This window comes from Coenobita brevimanus, chromosome 35 (genome assembly GCF_032717465.1).
Source record: "Coenobita brevimanus isolate Jiangsu-jjx chromosome 35, ASM3271746v2, whole genome shotgun sequence".
In the NCBI taxonomy this organism is placed as follows: Eukaryota; Metazoa; Arthropoda; class Malacostraca; order Decapoda; family Coenobitidae; genus Coenobita; species Coenobita brevimanus.
Window position 1 is genome coordinate 8,921,661 of NC_136988.1, and position 6,932 is coordinate 8,928,592.

Genomic DNA, 6,932 nt, shown 5'->3' on the forward strand with positions numbered 1-6,932 from the left:
ACAATGAGCAAGTAGGAGATAGTAAATGAAAAAAAATCAGTGTGGAGGAGAAAGGGTAAGGAACCTTACACATTCATTGCTGAATTACACAAAAAAGAAAAAAAATGAACGTTGTTTTTCTCTCCTTCAGATCATTGTGAATGCAGCATCAACACCATACTCTGAAATTAATTTACATTTCCCTTAAATATTAATAGAGTGCAGAAAATACTTTCACCTTTCAGTTTTATCTATGAAATTTCCATGGCAGTTATTGTGTGATTCATGGTGGGCCATCTTTTTTTTTTTTTTTCTACCTGTTTAGGCTGGAGGAATGGGTGGACGGGGGACGGGGAAACAACCTTGCTTTCCTATCCTTATCTTCAACTCAGACTCAGATACAGCCACAGCATTTTAGCCAACAAACAGGCGCGAATGGACCACCAGGTCTGTTTCTGCTTGCTTTCCTTTGTACTCCTTTTGTGTGTGAGTGAAAAGGAAAGTGAAGAAGAGAGGGAAAAAGCGAGTAAGCCGGAATGTAAGTCAGGCCAAGCATATATATTACAGTATACTAGATATTGGGTACAGGGAAGTATTAAAGAAAGCCAGTTAGTCTTGACAGTTTAATTATGGTGATACCAGGCGCTTAGAATTGATAGTCAGTTTGGTCAAGTCTCAAATGACAGAAATTATATATATATATATATATATATATATATATATATATATATATATATATATATATATATATATATATATATATATATATATATATATATATATATATATATATATATATATATATATATATATATACCACGTAGAGTACACCTCTTCTCGTCCGATCAGCGAAGTTAAGCAACGTTGGGTCTGGTTAGTACTTGGATGGGTGACCGCCTGGGAACACCAGATGCTGTTGGCATCCCTACGTGTCAAAGTGGGGTTGGTGGAGGATTAGTGCCCCTCCCTGTAAAACAATTAACTCTAAGCCGTTGGCCACCCCATTTGGGATACATGGCGTCTGGCAATGGATGGATGGATATATATATATATATATTTCGTTTCGTTTCGTTTTTAAAGGCTCCAACATACATGTGTCGGCCTTGGTCACCTAATGGCGGCTCTCCACGCTGCACGATCCATTGCAGCCTCCCTGTTCAGTCCCTTAACCCTAAGGTCACACTTAATGACCTCGTCCCATGTCATTCTCGGTCTACCCCTCATAACCCCACCCCCAATATTAACACTTCTCACCTTCCTCACCCAATTATCATCCCCCATCCTCTCCACATGTCCAAACCACCTCAATCTACCTCTCCTCATCACAACACCAATACACTCCAGTCCCATCCTACCTCTCAACTCTTCCATTGTAAACCCAGCCCCTCCAGGCCTTGGACGCAGGGACGCACTGCACATCCACCTGATCATTGTCATTTCTGTACGTCTGAGCCGGCGAATGTCTTCCTCCTTCACTGCCCAGGTCTCACTGCCATACAGCATTACACTCCTAACACATGCTGCATACAAAGACCCCTTAGCACGTAGGGAGAGCCCTCTCAATGTCAGGAGAGGCAAGAGCTCCGTGAACTATATATATATATATATATATATCCGGAGAGAGAAAGTGAGAGAGAGAGAGAGAGAGAGCGGAGCTAAATCATTGTTTCCGGCAATCAGTCATTTGGTATTTGTGCTCAGAGAAGAGGAAGAACATGACCCACAACCCTCCCCAACACCTCGCCCATACTTCCTTACCCATCAGTCCCCTAAACCCCTCACACCCACTCCTTACATCATCCTTTCCCCCACCAGTCCTCCCATCAATAATTACAAACTGACTACTAATATCAGCCCCCTTCCCCATCAGTTCCCCAACCCCTCATGTCCCTCCTCTAACACTAAATCCATACAACCATCCCTCGCTCATTGACCTCCCCCCCCACCATCCTTCACACACATCCTCTCCTCATGTTCCCAACACCCATCATTCACACACACACTCTCCATCTGTCCCCCACACCCATCCTTCGCACACACCCTCTCCCCAAGCACATATACCCTCTCAGTGCACAATAGTCCCCCCTGCCTTACATCCACCCCTTCCCCATCACTTCCTTCACCCCCTCACAAACACCCACCCACCATCAGATCCCCCTCTGTTACATCAACCACCTCCCCGTATAGCTCACCCCTCACATGCACCCTCTCCCAACCAGTCTCTCCGTGCATTCGATGATGGCGTTAATATCACTCCTTCCTCTTACCTGCTTTCTTCATGTTCTTGGATAGAGCAAGGGAGAATCTGAAAGTGGCAAAGCATACCATATTTAAATGATCAAATAAAGGAGAAAATCATAGTTATAACAAAGAAGATAGTAAAGTAAAGGTAAGATATATTGAAGAAGAAAATAGAATGTAAAGTGTAAGACGACGTAGAGCCATTGGAAAAAGAAACTGAAAGAAAAGAATAAAAGGATGTTGCAAGGAAGAATAGCAAGTAGACAGGGTAGACGATATATATATATATATATATATATATATATATATATATATATATATATATATACCGTGGGCGCGGATCGAGTTGAGAACTATGTAAATTTCACCGTGACACATAGCAAACTTGCTAAAATCTCGTAAATATATATTGAAATACACTGAAAAATGATGTGGGTGCTCACCAATGTTGTTGTTGTTGATAGGGAAGCCTTTACGAAGCCGAACCTCTCTGAGACGATCTGGAACAATGTCTGTAAGTTTCCGGCAAGTTTCGGACGGAATTTCCCTCCACGCCTCACCGAGGGCAGTTTCAAGTTTGGCAACTGTAGAAGTGTCTTTGTTTCTTAATTTCCCTTTCACAATCGCCCAAAGATTCTCAATAGGTGATATATCAGGGCTATTGGGTGGCCAATCATGGATATCTCTATTTCACTACTTAAAAACCATTCTTTCACCTTCTTCGCTGTGTTACAAGGGGCGCCGTCTTGCTGAAATATTTCGGTACCAGTTTGAGCGAAACAATTGGCCAGATTGTCATCAAGGAGCTTGAGATACACTTGGGAATTCACAGTCTGACCTTTGGGTAGGATAATGAGGTCCGCTAAACCACCATACCCAAAAGCACCCCTCACCATAAGCGACGCTGGGAAATTTACAGTCTTAGCAGTGAAATTTGGGTTACAAGCATCTGACCCCCTACCCTGCCACACTCGCTTCCCTTTTGTGTCACTCACAAAGAAGTGGACCCGTCACTCCATAAAACTTTCCTCCATTCATCAACATTCCAGTCTTTATAATCCCTGACAAACTTGACCCTCCATTCATCAATATTCCAGTCTTTATAATCCCTGGCAAACTTGATCGCTGACTTTCATCCTCAGTTCTTCTGACAAGTTTTCTAGCTTCGGGTGGATGTCCATGCACCAAGTTACCGAGGTTATTCATTAGTCGACGTTTCACCTTCAAAGAGGCATTATTAGGTGAATATGAAGGCAAGGAGAATACATATCTATGAGCAAACCTAATGATACTGAAATTACATATGAGTATACACTAAATATAGCAGTACAAAATAGAGATAATTATTTTAACCAGTGATGTAAACTTAGTTATGAATTCATACCACACGGGCAAATGAATATGCAAGTCACTGGATAAATGATAACGAGAGAATAACATGTACCTGTACAAGCCTCGGTATTTCATGCATTGCTTCATAATTAAAATGACATACTTATCTTTCCTGCATGACTTACCCAATGAATGGTTCAAGAATTGAATATTTAGTTTTATACATGCTTTTTTTTTTTTTTTTAGGATCTCCCGCTATGTGCGCTGGATTTTATTTTTTCAGATGGAGTGGAATAGTATTTTTATGCTTTATATTTAGTGTAACTCAGATAAAGTGTTACATCGATTAATATTAGACTGAGTCCTGTGGTATGTGAGTCCGACGTAGATATTTTTTTCTTATGTAAATGAATGGACATACACCCGCCTCTCGCTCCCACTCGCTTTTTTCCTCTCTCTTCTCAGATAAGAGCAAGGAAAAGTGCACAAGTAAACAGTCACAGGATATAATACAAGAATGAAAGAAAGAAAGAAAATGAGGGTGAGAAGCAGACAACGAGGATGGAAGAATGTAAGGATAGTATATATAAGGAAAAAATAACAGAATGTGAAGTATAATGGGTATACCAAGAATTGCAAATGTAAATACAGAAACACCATTAGGAAAAAAAAAAAAGTTGTTATGAAAGAAAAAAGGAAATGAGAAGGAAAAACTAATGAAAAAATACTATAGCAGTGAAAGATTCAAGAAACCATGATTGTAGCAAGGAAGAAAGAATAAGCAAGGATGAGATAGGAAAACCATAAAATGAGGGAGGTGGAAGAAAAAAAAAAAAGAGGGGAAAGAAATAAGTAACAGGAAAAGGAAAACAGACTGGGCAATATGAAAGAAAGGGATTAGAAAATATGAAATATGAAGGAAATTAACCCATTACTGCCCAGGGTTGCTGAAGGTAGGAATTTACTACAAGAATGTTTAGCAAAGGGTCCTCCGACGCTCAAGCTTAACTTCACTGTTAAAATAACAGTACATACTGATTCTTTCTACATGACTTACCCTGTTATTGGTTCTGGTCCAGTATCAATATGTATTCGTTTGCTAATAGTGTCTCAGACTCTCGTGAAGTGCATTGGGCTGTTTTGTAATGGACAGAATATTTTTTTTCATGTTACGTAAAATAGAAAACGCGCTGTTACATCTGGCTGGGTCATCTGCAATATCACTCTGACGTAGATTCTATATCCACACGTATTTGCTCAAAGTCGGACGCTCGTATGATCAAACACAGGAGTTCTCCCTCTTAATTAACTTTCGAGCATTAACATCTCCTTTCTCTGTTAAGGACAATGTGCCGAAATGAGTTAAAGGTGAGGTAGATAATCATCAAGGAAAAAGGAGAAAGCATACACGAGAGAGAACGTGGCGAAGACGTAGGTGAGTTACTTGACGAAAGAAAGAAGGTTGTTGAACATGGAAGGCAATATGAAGGTAGTAAAGAGTAAAAAAAGCAAGAAACTACATGAAAACTAAAAACAACCAAGAAAGTGCACGCTAGAAAGACAATAAATAGGAAGTAGTTGTTGCCTTTGTTGGGCAACCCGATCTGTCTCGTCGAGCAGATACTCGTACATCACCGCAAGGCAGCAGTCGCTTCTGTAGGGCCGTCCGGTGCTGTGAATCGATGTTTCCCTTCAGCAGACAAGCCACTCCACAACGAGGCGTGGGGAAGAGTGTGGAGGTTTGGTTCCCTGGACGGACGTTGCATTCATGTCCCTCCACGCGGTTAACAGGGGCACCAGAGTAGGTTCCACATCATCCCGTTATCTGGTTGTATGGTTACCACCCATCGTTATAAATGGCTTCATGAGTTACAGGATACCCTTTGACTTGGCAGTCAGTGTAGAGTGACCAGGAGTGGATGGAAGGGCAATAAAAATGACAAAAGGTGGAAGAAATAGAATTATATGTTTAAATGAAGGAAGAAGTATGCAGATCTACATCACGTGAGTGGATGATGGTCGTGACCACCTACAACGTAAAAAAGGGGAAAAGAGTCAGTAGGCAAGTGTTTACGGACGAATGTGTAGGTACTGAACAACGAAATATAACTGATATTAGATAAATAAAAGTGATGGAGACATCCATTTTAGTCTGAAAACTAAAGAATGCGTTGATTAGGCGCTTAGAGCTGAAACAGGTCGATTAGGTCATGACTTTGATGCTCAAGAGAGAGAGAGAGAGAGAGAGAGAGAGAGAATGTGTCATAATTATTTCCAACAAGGCTTTTCCCGCACTTAAGCACATAGAAAAGGAAGCACGTGAGCCTCCACCTCCCGCAAACCTCACTCCTACTTCCTCCCCCATCCGTCCCGCACCCTTCAAACCCCCTCCCCACAGAAATCTTTCCCCTACCCCTAACAACTAACAGGCTTCTTACTCCTCATACAGACCCCTTCCCCCACCAGTTCCATAACCCCTCATACTCTCCCCTTTAACCCCTCACACCCATCCCTTCTTCCCGTACACCTCCCCCCCACCCCTCACACCCATCCCTTCCCCATCAGTCCCTCAATCCTCACACCCCGTTCCCTCCCCACCATACCCCCTCCCCTCCGCTACTTTTCACACCGACCATTGCCCCTCCTCCTTCACCCCTCACACCGACCATTGCCCCTCCTCCTTCACCCCTCACACCGACCATTACCCCTCCTCCTTCACCCCTCACACCATTACCCCACCTCCTTCACCCCTCACACCAACCATTGCCCCTCCTCCTTCACCCCTCACACCATTACCCCTCCTCCTTCACCCCTCACACCATTACCCCTCCTCCTTCACCCCTCACACCATTACCCCTCCTCCTTCACCCCTCACACCAACCATTACCCCTCCTCCTTCACCCCTCACACCAACCATTACCCCTCCTCCTTCACCCCTCACACCAACCATTACCCCTCCTCCTTCACCCCTCACACCAACCATTGCCCCTCCTCCTTCACCCCTCACACCAACCATTGCCCCTCCTCCTTCACCCCTCACACCAACCATTGCCCCTCCTCCTTCACCCCTCACACCAACCATTGCCCCTCCTCCTTCACCCCTCACACCAACCATTGCCCCTCCTCCTTCACCCCTCACACCAACCATTGCCCCTCCTCCTTCACCCCTCACACCATTGTCCCTCCTCCTTCATCCCTCACACCGACCATTACCCCTCCCCCTTCACCCCTCACACCGACCATTGCCCCTCCTCCTTCACCCCTCACACCATTACCCCTCCTCCTTCACCCCTCACACCAACCATTGCCCCTCCTCCTTCACCCCTCACACCAACCATTGCCCCTCCTCCTTCACCCCTCACACCGACCATTACCCCTCC

General features: G+C 43.7%; 1 pseudogene; it reads left to right on the forward strand.

The window, feature by feature from the left end:
• The first annotated feature begins 782 nt into the window (after positions 1-782).
• On the forward strand, positions 783-901 carry LOC145396281 (5S ribosomal RNA; annotated as a pseudogene).
• The last annotated feature ends 6,031 nt before the right edge of the window (positions 902-6,932 follow it).